The sequence below is a fragment of the Python bivittatus genome, unplaced genomic scaffold (assembly GCF_059951505.1).
Source record: "Python bivittatus isolate LINGU-HERP-01145 unplaced genomic scaffold, Pbiv_v1 ctg000430_np1212, whole genome shotgun sequence".
NCBI lineage: Eukaryota > Metazoa > Chordata > Lepidosauria > Squamata > Pythonidae > Python > Python bivittatus.
The window spans coordinates 1,593,842-1,607,329 of NW_028277071.1; the positions used below are offsets into that span (position 1 = coordinate 1,593,842).

General features: G+C 45.3%; 1 protein-coding gene and 1 long non-coding RNA gene across 4 annotated transcripts in view; one reads left to right on the forward strand and one right to left on the reverse strand.

The window, feature by feature from the left end:
• Nucleotides 1–13,488, forward strand: part of ARHGEF15 (Rho guanine nucleotide exchange factor 15) — a 44,706-nt gene continuing 31,218 nt past the window's right edge. The window contains exon 1 of one of the 3 annotated variants that reach the window (XM_088144194.1): nucleotides 1–142. The gene's annotated coding sequence lies outside the window, so the exon portion shown is untranslated. Of the gene's footprint in view, nucleotides 177–8,512; nucleotides 12,395–13,488 lie in introns of those variants that run through there. The other 2 variants (XM_088144196.1, XM_088144195.1) reach the window with 2 other exon arrangements.
• Nucleotides 2,790–7,209, reverse strand: LOC148215235 (uncharacterized). Its single transcript, XR_015796696.1, has 3 exons — nucleotides 7,160–7,209; nucleotides 6,737–6,807; nucleotides 2,790–2,902 (listed from the first exon to the last, which is right to left on the reverse strand). It is a non-coding gene; the product is annotated as an uncharacterized LOC148215235 (long non-coding RNA).

Below are 13,488 nucleotides of genomic sequence, written 5' to 3' on the forward strand. Positions count from 1 at the left end.
GAGCGGCTGGGCTCGGCGGCGGCGGCGGCGGGTGAGCAGCCCCGCCGGGACTGCTCGGCCTTCGCGGAGACGCCGCGCGCCGGCTGCGCTCCCGCCTGGCTCCGAAGGCGCTTCTACCCGGGCGCTGCCTGGATCGCGGAAGGTGAGGCGGGCAGCGGCTCCGGATTAACGTCCAGGTGGGCTGGGTCGCTGGACTGGAAGCCTGGCGAGGCTTCCTGTGAGTAAGCCGGGTTCCTCTTGGAGGAAGGACGCGCCGCCCTTCCCGGTCGTTCGGTCTGCTTTGGGAATGGGTTATTGGCACGGGGCACTAGGCGGGCGGGTGAGCCGCGCCTTGAACATGTGCAGAGTGCCGGGGGGGAGGTTGCAGGGGAATCGCGGCGGCCCTTTTCCAGGCAGGCTCGGATCCAGGACCGTTTCTTTAGAGGAGTTGTCCGGCCGTAGGCGCCAATGCCAAACCTCCTCACCCTGGCATCGTACGAAGTCGTGGTTTGTGGAAGGCAAACCCCAGCTGGATTGGCGGACTGCCTGAAACCGTAAGGCCTACTCGGCGAGCCGCCGGGACCAGGTTCAGACAACGCGCTGAGCCCGGAGGAGGCTGACCCGGGTGTGTGGACGGGATCGTCGCGCCTGATCCGTGGCTTGCACGGTGGGTGGGCTGCTGAATGTTCGCCTGGGCACGGGGGCGTTTCCTGCCTCTTCCCTGGAATTCCGATACAGAAACGTCGTTCCAGTGCTGAGCCAAGCGCGGGGTTCGCACGGGTGGGCGAGACCCGGTTGAAGAGAGAGGACCCACCGCATCCGAAGGCTGCCGGGGCTCAGAGTGGCTGGCACGCGTGAATCAGCATGGCATCCAGGCCTTTCCCCTCTGCCAGTCGCGGAGGGTCCCTCGGGCAGGACCATCTGCTGAATTTCCATGCAGCCTTTCCCCCACCCCCAGTTTGGCTCAGCTTCGGGAAGGCAGCGAGGGAGCGTTTCTGAAAGAGAAGGATTGGTTTAGCTTCATGGAAACGCTCCCCCTTAACCGTTTTTTATTATTTTTTTAAAAACGCAGTGGCATCCTATTGATCCCGTTGGTGGAAAAACTGAAGTTAGGGTTTACTGAAATTTCTAGCAGAGATTCGGATTCCGAACGGGTCGTGTTCGTGCAAGCTGCAGCCCTCCTTATGGCCGTCCTGGGAAAACTCTCGGGGATTTGACTCAGGAGAGGAACAGGATGGGTCTGTTCTGGAGTGTTGTGTTGTATTGTGTAAGTGCTTGGGAGGCAGCTTGCCAAAAAAATTAAAATAAAAAAATAACCAGCATTGTGAAGAAACCATGCAGACAGCTCATTCTGGGTGAAAGGGGAGAGCTTGGTGGTCTGGTTCCTATGTTGGATTAAGCCATGGCTTGTTTGAATCATGGTTTGTTGAACTGCAGAGTGCCGAGTTTACGTGATATACTAAGCCAGAACCAAACAATGCACTTGGTTTTAGCGCATAATATCTTGGTAAGAAGTTATTCTCTGTACAAGTTGCTGTTCAGTTAAGAGAAGGTATCCCAGGGCTGCAAAAATCCAACTGATCAAGGAGGACAGCAAAGAGTATTTTCTTTGTATCTCTTTGCTGCCATCTGGTGGATGTTTCGGTTTTTATACCCCAGATGGGGTAGCTCTTTACACTCAGGCAGGTCACAGGCTCACACGAGAACTCTTGTGTTTTGTTAAATGAATTGTGATTTAGTGAGGTGTGTGGACCCAGGTCTATAGTTAGAAAGGACTGAAGGTCATCTAGACTACTCGTTGGAAATCTGGCGTCGTCTCATTGTAAGTCTCTGCTTGGAAACTCTGAGGAAGGCAAATCCCATCTTTCAGCAAGTGGGATTAAAAGATACTAGTTTCTCATAATGTGTCTTTGAGTCCATGATGGCCTATTGTCTGCCTTGCTAGCCTACCCTAGCAGGCTTTAGCTTTTTAAATAATTATTTAAATCCCTTTTCTTTTCTCTCCTTAATTTCTTTTGCTCGCTGCTACTCGCTGTCTTTCAGCACTTTATGTACCATGCTTAACCTGAAAGGGAATAATGGGATGGGCAGGTATGCATGTAATTATTATTTTTATCGTGCTTTTTAGTTCAACTCTCAATCAGGTGCATTAGAGAAACTCCAAAACTTTTTCCTTTCACATCACCACTGAAGATACCACGAGAAAATAGATGGGGGGTCTGTAAAGAACAGATGGGTCATTAAGACGTGCCCTGTTACTCCTGGCACCTGATTCAAAGAAGAAATTAAAATTACAATTCATGAGACACTTTCCTTTAGAATGATTTTTGGAAATGAAATATTTATGGAAAACACACACACTAAAACTGTTTTTCATGCTTTTTTTTTTTTTTTTGCTTGTGGGCAAATGTGTCAAGAGTTAGACTATAATCCTGTTCCCACTGGTTTGGAAGTAAGCCTCTTTGGAGTCAAAGTGACTGAACTGGCAAAGATTTCCTAGATATTATTACAAAGGTAGGTTATGAAACAAACTGGGGCGTGCTTTTCACCTTCCTGGCTGCATCCTTCTGTTTGTTCCTTGTCTAGTTGACAACCCACACTTGGTGTTTCTAGAGTTTCCATCTGAAGAACATCCTTTCCCAACTTCCAGCTTGTTTCTTCTCATGCAAGGCCCTTCTGCAGGAAGTCCAGTGGACAAATTCCAGGTGACTTGTTTGCAACAGATTCTGAGCAAGCTGTTGCAAGTCTCTTTGCTTGCGCACAACGTGTCTGGAGGATGAGTTTCTGTGGAGTTGAAATGAAGTGACTGGTCCTTGGTCTCGGATGAAGAAGGAAAGGTTTCTACAGCTCAGGGGTGAGAGGTCAGCTTGGTTTGCAAGGAGATCAGAGGGAAAGTTGGGTTAACTGGAAGATCTGATGAAGCCTGGAGGAAACCCGGAGGCGAAAAATGAGTCATTTTGTGCAGTGAAGGTGGTGAAATAAAGTGGAACTGGAGTCAAACATGTCTTTGGATGCATCCAGTATGGTTAGAGGTTGTATATTGTAAATGTACTTTGTAAGTGAGATTGGACATCTTTATTTCAAGGCAATAATAAGTGGAGGAGGCTGTGTGTGGATGTGTGCTAGGCTGGTGGATTTGCACAAATGGCAAGCAAGTGGGGAGAAATGTGCAGTTCCTGGAATCTCCTCTTTTAAGGGTGGCCCAGAAAATGGAAAACTCTGGAGATAAATCACAGTTTTGCTTCTGGTGTCTGCTTTTGCTGGAGAATTACTCCAAGTGGTGCGAACAGCACTGGGCAAAGCAATAGTACTTTGCTCATCTGGTATGTTTTTAATTAAGCATAAACCATTGTGATTGACTTTTATGTGTGAATCCAGCCATGGTTGAAACAAGCTGTGACTTACTGGGACGTGCGAACCCAACTGTGCAGTTTTTTAATATCGGAGAGATACTCAGAAAATCATCCCACTTGAGGCTAAGCCAGTGATGGTGAACCTTTTGGGCTCGGTGTGTCAAAAATTTGGAAAGTGCCTAATGTGACACTGCTGGTGTGTCTCATACACACACACCCCCGGAACAAAAGAGAAACATTTATTTGTTGTTGTTCAGTCGTTAAGTCGTGTCCGACTCTTCGTGACCCCATGAACCATATTGCGCCAGGCCTTCCTGTCCTAACAATTATTTACATATTAATTTAAGGAAAAAACAGTCCAATCTTGTCTGGTGCCATGTATGATATAAAGAAACATAAAATAATTACAAAAATGAAATACCCAAGAAACTGAATTTGTTTTACTTGTAACTCAGACAGGGAGAATAGTTGTTGTCGGGTGTTGGTGAATGCTGACGTGTCACCCAAAACACGGCGTGTCACCTTTGACACGCGTGTCATAGGCTTGCCATCACTGGGCTAAGCAATGGAATTGCAGCATAATATGCCGTGCTATGATAGAAAGACAATGAAATAGAAGTGAAATGAAATGAAATGAAATGAATGCAGAGGAAAAGTATACTGACCAATATTAGCCACGATGGAACCTCCACAGCCAGTGGCAGTTTGCCATTCAATGACACTAGTAACGGAGTAACAGGAGGAAACATTTTCTTCCTTTCTGTTCGGCTTTCTTAACGCATCCCGTTAACCAGCAGGGCTGCTCTTACGTTTCTATATAATGCTCAAATTAAAGTTCATTTTTTAAATTCCATGTTTTTTCTGGACGCGTGTGCATCCAAGCTTGGTAATGTTTATAAGCGTGATAGCCGTGCATCTTGCACAAAGTACAGATTTGTAATTGGCTTTTTCTCTATACGGGTAAAGTCTTAAAGACTTCAATCTCCTGCAGGCTTACCTGGAAGTAAACCCAGTGGACTTGGGGGGACACGTTTGGGTAAATGGACATTGGACGGGCTAGAATTTCTGGGAGTTTTCCTAGAGGAAGGGAGGGGACAGTCTTTGTAAGATAACCCCCATCTGCTTGTAGTTTACTCTAAAGGGGATTGTGCCATGTTGTGTAAATGCTGAGCTGAGAGTGGGAAGGCCCAGGATTGAGTCCAGCTCAGCTTTGGACCAGTCCCACGCTTAGCCCGCTCCGTCTTACAAGGTTGTTGCGTGGAGGAATACAATGAAGAGAGATCCTCGTCTAAGTCATCTTCAGCTGCTGGAGGGAAGACAGGATGTAAGCCATTATCATAGATCCCAAAGGGACTTTCGGTTTGGCTGAAATCTAAATCCGATCCTTTCACTGAAGCCTTACTCTTAAGTTGTTATTCTGCTCCCTTATCTGCCACTTCTGTCAATATAATTGGAAACAATGAGATCTTCACTGTTAAGCCTGTTGGATTTTTGACAAAACTGGATATAAATAGCCAGTCACGTTGTTTTTGAATTTAGTTCATTCCCTTCTTGGCTTCCTCTCTTGGTGCAATCCTTTTTTTTTAAATTCAGCTTCACTTTGTTTTTCTTACCTGCTGCATTTCTGGATCGATGGCTTTCCACTTTGGTTTATTTCATTTTAGTTCTAGATTTGTGAAGTTTTTCTCTGCCATGTTTTCTCCCGAGGCCACTGGGAATCTCTCCAACAATCCTGTGAGGTAGGCAGGCCGAGAGAGTAGTGGAAAGTCACCTCTGGATGAGGAGGTTGAATCAGGGCCGCCCCAATCCTAGTCCAACACCATTGTCAAATCTTAGGAACCAGATATTGAGATCTCAGAGGATACTAATTGTTGTTCAGCAATGTTCATTCATCTCAGAACAAGTCAAAGCAGTGATCTGGTTCTGAAATAACGTAGGATGCTCCAAGGAAGATTCGGACTCATGAGCACAGAAGAGCGCAACGGGGGTAGGTGACAAATAAACACAAATTACATAGTTGTGTAAAATGTTGGGGCTCCAGGGTGGGATTTGGGTTGTGATGTCACAAAGACCTGCGGTGGATGCCCTTGTTCGATCTCTCCATGTAGTGTTGTCCTCCGCTGTGGAAGGTCCTCTGCATGGTGGAAGAACTCTTTTCTGATATGGGGCCGAGGTTCTAGGACTGAGACCCAGTTTGGTTCGGCCCAGCTTAGGTATAAATCTTCTTAAGAGAAGTTTGAAGAAAGTAGGTCAGCGGGAGAATAAGAAATGTATTGGGAGAAGGGCTATAGCTTTTTATGAAGCGATTCAAAACTCTGCTACAATGCTCAACGCGACCACTAGCTGGCAGCGAAGCAGTGCAAAGCCTCTAACTCTTTTGAGACATCTAGTGGCCACCTGGATTATTGCAGTCAAGATCTGATGGTCCTACACTTTTGGCCATTATTTTCAGTTGATAAGAGAGAGTTGGGTGCCTGGGACAGCATCCAGTTGCAACACTTGACCTGCAATTTTCTGCAGACAGGGGGATTATTGTAATACCACCATCAATCTCTCCCAAGTGGTACTACATGCAGAGGACAGATTCCCTTGAGTTGAACTTTGCCCCTGGTTGCTCCATGGTCCTATCCATGTGTTCTTCTTGACAACAGTACAGTACAGAAATGGCATGCAGTTGTTGACTTCCCAGTCTACAGCCTTGGGATCCCCTGGTAGTCTCCCATCAACTATTAACCAAGTCTGACATGGCTTAGCCTTTTTCAAGATCAGGGAAAGTCAAGAGTCGCTGGAAGTCGGGCAGCATATAAAGTTAACACATTATTATTATTGTTGGTAGGTTAAAAATCACCATCTCAGATTAATGTCAGCAGCATTGTTGGTTTTGATGTTAGCTCTATCGGAGTATTTTGTTTAATATGGGGTGGGGTGGAAGAAACTCCTCTTAATGCATCATTTTCCTTCAAATTAGCCACTACAAGACAACTACAGACCCTGATGGAAGAGACTTTGATATGAATCTTCTTTCTTTGTAAGATTAAGCCCTGTCCTCCTCATTGGAAAACCATTTCCCTCATTTATTTTTTTTTTGAACATTTAAGGTGGTTGACTTCCAAAGTAATTAAGAAAGCAGGGGGAGGATCTCTCTGGGTTCTCATCTCCAAATTTCTGCTGAGCCAGAGTGATTAAAAAGGAGACTTCTGTGGGATCTCATCTCTCCATTTGCACTCCACTCCAGAGCCACTTAACACACAGCATAAAATCGAAGATGATGCTCAGTGAGAAACAGTGAACAATGATGAATAGGGAGCAGGGATGAACAATGAACAATGTGCTTGTGATTGCAGTGGCTTGTGGACTTCTTCAGAGTTTCTATACCAGGGAAAATTTAGGCACACTTTCCTTACCATGCTTCAGTTTGAAAATACCACATTCTCTCTTCTGTTCTCCCGGGCCCCACATTTTGGGGTGTCTTGATCTGGAAAAGGACACACAGGACAGCAAATCACTTGCCATAAATTATTTGCCTAGAGAGCCGCTTTGGTGTAGTGGTTAAGGCACCAGTCTGGAAACCAGGAGACCGTGAGTTTTAGTCCTGCCTTGGGCACATAGCCAGCTGGGCGACTTGGGCCGGTCCCCCTCTCTCAGCCCTAGGAAGGAGGCAGTGGCAAACCACTTCCGAAAAAACTTGCCAAGAAAACTGCAGGGACTAGTCCAGGCAGTCGCCCAGGGTCAAGACTGACTCGAAGGCGCCCCCCCCCAAATTGCAATATGGGAGTGTCCAAGGAGGGGCACACATAGTAAGAAATATTTGAGCATTAATTTAGTACCTTGAGATAGGTAGATGGGAAGATTCCTTCCTTCCTTCCTTCCTTCCTTCCTTCCTTCCTTCCTTCCTTCCTTCCTTCCTTCCTGTTGGAAAAGTAAACTTGAGGTTAGCTGTCCTATTTAATCCTTTCTGCTCTTGGTTCAAGTTTTTCTGGAGAAAAGACACCTGCTTTGCACAGCCCCTTGTTCTTCCCTACCATTTGCAGAAGCATCATCAGCCGTGCAGCAGATGAAGGCATGCCCAGAATCGCATGAATTATGCAGGTAACAGAATTCTGCTTACCTTAGGACAGGATTTTGGCTTTGTTTTATTGCTGTAGCTCATCATAATCTCCACAGGCCTGGAAGAGCAGTTGTGCAACTTGTAGACGCGTCTTAGAGTTTGGTGGATGGGTTGATTTTTCCCTTTTTACGTAAGAGTCTTGTGCAAGGAGAAGAGCTGTCCAGCAAGCAAGAGCCTGTTTCTGCACGCAGGACAGATATGGCTCCCCTGCTCCCGCTTTTTGATTCCTGGCAGCTGAAAATGATAATGGTCCATATGCTGGTCTATGACCGAAATAAGATTGATTGATTGATTGATTGATTGATAATGGTCAAGACTCTGGATATAAAGAAGAAATGCTCAGAAATGGTGTGTTGTGGAGAACAATGGAAAAGAAGGTGCATAGTGTCCGAGGAACGGCTAGGAACGAGCTTACTGTAGTACAGTCCTATAACTGAACATAGCTACGTTTTCCAACCTGGTGCCCTCCAGATGTGCTGGAACTGCAACTCCCAGCATTCCCCAGCCAGCATTAATGGCAATCCCAATGTAGTTGAATGATAGGGTACAGCACCGTGGTTTCTTTGTACCGTGGTCGTAGCTCCTTTGTCAAATAGGAGGAGGACATAATACTGTATTGCCATTGCTGGCTCCCTGCTGGAAGGGGTTTATTAAAGTGCTGTGTTGATTAAATGTAGATACATAAATCTACATTTAATTCTTTAAGGAAGCTACCTAATAGAATATTAAGAATCTGTGCATATTATATAAATATTATTGTATCAAAACAACATATTGTACATTCATTATTCTATATATTTTTTCTCTGATTTTATTAGTACTGCTATGTTTTGGTTGTACTTGATATCTTCTGGTTGTTACACTTACCAAAACTTATTTATTTATCTATTTATATCCCTGTATACAGGTAATCCTCAACTTATGACCATTCATTTAGTGACCATTTGAAGTTATGATGGCACTGAAAAAAGTGACTTGCAACTGGGTCCTCACACCTATGATGGTTGGTCACAGCTCCCCCCCCCCCCCCCCGGTTATGTGATCAAAATTTGGGTTCTTGGAGACTGGCATGTATTTATGACGGTTGCAGCATCCCAGGGTCAGGTGATCGCCATTTGTGACCTTCCCAGCTGGCTTCCGATAAGCAAAATCAATGGGGAGCCATGTGATTCACTTAACAACCACATGATTTGCTTAACAACTGCCACAAAAAATGTAAAGTTAGATGCAGTCATGTAATGACATGCTTAAAGATCGCACTGCTTAACAATGAATTTTCCAGTTTCTATTGCGGTCGTAAGTTGAGGACTACCTGTATATATGTGCGCTATGTTAGGGCTTCTCCTCTGTCAGAAGGTCCTTTCAAGCTTATTGGGTGTTGGCATCCTGTACCGCATTGAACAGCACCCAGCCAGCAGCACTAGAGCATCTGAATTTAATTGCCATTTTGATTTCCCATAATGCCCTGTGGTGTTGCTGTGCCAGTGGCATTGTGGGAAAGGGATAGGGCAGCTAGATTCATCACCCAGCATTGCTCAAAGTGTGGACCTATCCTTTTTTTTATTATTATTATCAAAGGACTCTGCTCTCATCAGTCACCTGCTTACTCCAGCTCCAGGTTAAATAGGTTTTAAAATGACTCTGAAAAATGAGGGGAAAGGAAAGGGCGTGAGATCTTTGTGTTATTCATCCATTTATGGTCATTGTGTGTGTTTCAAGGAAGAGAACTGTGCAGTAAATAGGCTCTCTCCTATCATCGGGCAAAGATTCTAGCAAAGTTGATAAAGGGGAATATAATATTTTTAAAAATATGGAAGGCTCTGCAAAACAAACATTTTGCTAAGAACAAGAAACTAATAAAAACCAAGCCCTACTTCGCACAGTTGGAGGCGGTTGCATGGATGTCCTTCTAAAATAAAGAGGTTAGATACTGACCTTTTTTATTCCTCTCCCCATCTGGAATTAGGAAGAAGGGAAACTTCTCCTCTGTGCACTCAACGTGCCACGTTCTTCGTGAATATTCTGCATCTCTGGGCAGTGCTTTTGAACCCGTGAATGAAACTCAGGGAGACCCTGAGTTAATTCGATGATGATATTTCTGAGTCCTACTTGGGCTTTTGGTCGGCCTGGGAGGTACATTGCTGATACAGTTCTGCACAATTTCTCCGTGAAACCTTTGGCCAGTGTAGATATACCTTGGTTTAATGTCTATAACCAGGGCACAAGAAACTGAAATCATCACATTGAAATCATCACAGTTGAAATCATCTTATTTATCCCTGTGTCAATTCCCCATTCTTCGATTTCACCTGTGCAGAGTTTTAGACTGTAAATTCTATGGGCAGAAACCTCTTTTCCAGTACTTTTTAAACTCTATGCCTACTAATGTAATGCCAGGAGCAATTAAAATAGAACATCGAAGAATAACAAGTAGTAAAATTACCCTCAGGGCCCACCCAGCTCTATAACTGCACGGATATATCCGTGCAGTTTTCTTCACGGTTTGCTATGCCTTCTTCCAAGATGACTTTACAACTTCCTCATTTAACCTAAGCTTTGGAATGTCCTAGTGGTCTCCTGTCCAAGGTCTCACTTATCCGATTCTGCTTTTTTTAATTCAGTCAAGATTGGCCAGGTACTACAATGACCCAATAGCAAGTAAGCTAGACAAAACCCATTTCCTTGTATTATGTAGCTGCCTCACCCCAAGTTTGTACACAAGAAAATATTAAGCAATAGGAAACAGGAAAATATTAAACATCTCTGAGTAAAGGGCAGAGTAACTACACTAGCTGAATGCAATTAAATTTAGCCACGTCGCTGCTTCGCTAGAACATTTAAAGTCTCCTTCAAGGGCACCACGGCCATAAGGAAGTGGTATGTCGCTGGCACTTTCTGATACTCAAATCATTTATTACAGCCATGTTGCTTTTTCCATCTCCCCGATCTAGCCTACGGCTCTGGGATTTTCTGATGGAGCCCCGTCCAATACTAACCAGGCCCTACCTTGCTTAATTTCTAAGTCCAGACCAACTACGGTTTTTAAACTGATGTAAAAAAATGGAAGCCTCCGACAAAGAATTAACTAATTATGAGTGCATTTCAGCCTAATTTATGAGGCTTAAGCCAATCGCTTTCCTAGACTTAGGGAAGAGTTGTTCAAATCCTAGTGGGATTTGTTTCTAAGAAAAGAGACATTAACTGCGCTGGGCTTAACAGTGGTTGGGATATTTACTTACAGGCCTGTGTTGTGATTCGTGCTCTGATTGCATGAATAGGGATCGCTTGATTTTGCTGTTACAGCAAGACAAAATGGGCCACTTTTTGATGGCTGAGGACTGGAGCCGCAGTAGAGCGATGAGGACGCCAAGGGAAGCTAGGTGGAAATGATTCAGAGAGGTACAGAAAGACATTTGGGATTTCATATCACTAAAGCTGTTTTTTGTTTTTCTGACCACATCCTTGGATAAACTGCATTCTTGGGTGAAAATTAAAAATGGAAGTTATCCAGGACAACAATGGCTCGCTGTGATGTCTGGAAACAGCCACGGTTTTGCAGCGTTTCCCAGCTGGAGCAATTTCCAGAAGTATGGCGTTTGCCTCCCAGAATTCTCTGCTGGCTGAGGGATTCTGGGAGTTGATTCTGGGCACCCAGGTTTGCAAATCCCTGAGAAGCTTGCCGGTAGGTGTCAAAGTATTGTTCAAGGAATGCTTTCCCTTGAAATGTCCTTTGTCGATCAGAAGTCCTCCCCGTGTCTATAATTTCTGTCATTTCTGATCACTGCCATGGGGGTTAGGGTTGACTTGAGGATGTGCCTGGTGGGGTTTGCAAGCAGTGAGTTGCGTATTTGAATCCTCCTTCAGCTCATGCTGAACGTTAGATCAGCCATTGCTCCTCAGCTTAACCCACCTCACAGGGTTGTTGTGAAGCTAAAGAGCGGAGGAGGGAAAGTAGGAAACTTTAGCTTCTGCTCTGACCTTTTTGGAGGAGAAAATTACAATCAGCAACACTCATTTGGCAGCCAGGAAATAAATGAGAACTTCAGAAACTTTTAGCCTCTTTCAGAGTGGGGATCATTATTATTATCAATCAATCAATTAATTAATTAATTAATTAATTAATTAATTTTGCATAGGCAAGCTTCTGCTTGTACGGACAATGATTCCTTTCTACCAACGTTATTTGGCAGGCTGTCTTTCGAATTTGTAAAAGAGCAGGTCTTGACTTGATGCAGGTAGCAGGCGCTTTTAAAAAAAAATGTGCGCGCTTGTTAAAATACGCGCAGTCGGATCTCCCTCCGAATGCATGTGGCTTTATTCCTTGGGAAGGGGATGTGTTTTTTGCATCGCTGCCTCCACCGCCTCGCCATCCTGTTGATGACCCTCTTCTGCTTCCGCGAGAGAACCGTGTCTCCGAGCGAGCCCTGTGTTGCTCACCCACCTTCCCCAAAACCACTCCCTTTCTCTTTGAATGAATGGGAAAGCGGTCTTGCGGGGATTCCTGTGCGCCAAAGCATCCGGGGGCCCAGCCCTTCCAGCTTTTGTATGCCGTTCTGCGCCTTCTCACCCAACAGACAGTCTTCTTTCAGAGAAGCCGGAACTGAGAGAAGATGCTTCCTTTTTCCACACCGCTTGGAAAGACGGAGTGACTTGATCCTTTCACGGCCTCTCCAGAAGATCGCAGGGAGCGTCGTCTGCTGCGCGTTGATGCTGCAGCTTGCAGAACGTGGCTGCTGTAACCATCCCGGGGAAAAAAGGGGGGGAGAAAAAAGGGAGTCTCCCCCCCCACTCCCTTGAAACTGACTTTCTTTTGTGTGTCTGCCTCTGGATTTCTCCGCCTGCCTTCTCCATCTGCCAACTGAAACGAGGAAGGGATGTGAACGCTCGGCTGGGAGAGCAGATTCTGTGCGGAAGGTCAAGCTGTGATCCTTCGTGGAAACAGGACAAGCTCTGGGTAATGGATTTCGGTGGAAGGGGTGGCTTAAGAAAAGGCTTCAAAGGCCGGGGGGGGGGGGGCTAACAAAGGCAGACTTATTTAGAAGAGGGACGCGAACCAAGTATCTCAGCAAAGGGAGAGACCTAAGTGATCTGAAGGTGGATGGGTTCTAGACCGCACAATCAGATTGAAAACACATCCTCTGGAGAGCGGATCTAATCGGGCCCTTGTCTTGCACACCCCACGACTGAAGAGTGGATTAAGGATAACTCCGCTTTTTCTCAGTAGATTTGGGGATCTAATTAGGACAGGTCTGATTAGAGCTTACTGCAGAGCGGGAGCTCCGAGATGATCTACTGGGGAAGGTATCTTCTAAGGGTAAGCGGGATTGTATTCCCTCCTTCCCAGGAGGAATGAGTGTGCAGTAGGTTGTGGAGTTAATTAAATCAGCTATTGGAGATTATTTTAAGGGCTGCCTGGACAATCTCATTGTATCTTAGGATCCTTTGTTAGGTTTTTCTCACCTCCCTGCATTTGAAAAAAGTAGGCAGAATAGTAGTATTAAAAAAATAGATCCATTACTGTTTGCTACTAGGCTAGTGGGATTGTGTGTGTGTGTGTGTGTGTGTGTGTGTGAGCACGCATGCATGTGCTCTGGTTCCCTCCAGAGCACCTCATTCTCAGCTTTGAACATAGGAGCATGAAAGTTATTATTAGCAGTTTTCCCCAAGCTGGCCCTCTGTAGATATTCTAGACTCTGATTCCCCGTCTCCCCAACCAGCCTGTGAATGATGGGAGTTGTAGTCCTGCACCTATTGAGGGTGCCCGTTTGGGGAAAGCTGCTTGATAATAACAGGAATGCCTCCTTCTCCTTCCCACTTCTTGGAGGAATGGAAAAGAGGGAAGCTGCAAAGATGCAGAAATGTCCTTTTTCCCACCACGCTTGTAAAATAGCCACGAAGCTTTGGGGAAATCAAATCTGTCCAGAATAAAAATAAGCCTTTCCCCCCCCTTTTTTTTTGATTTCAGTCCTTCTTGTGGTTTGCTCGTGCCTGCTTCATGTGGTCCCGACTTGGAATGATTCATCCAAACCACTTGATTTTCAAATTAGA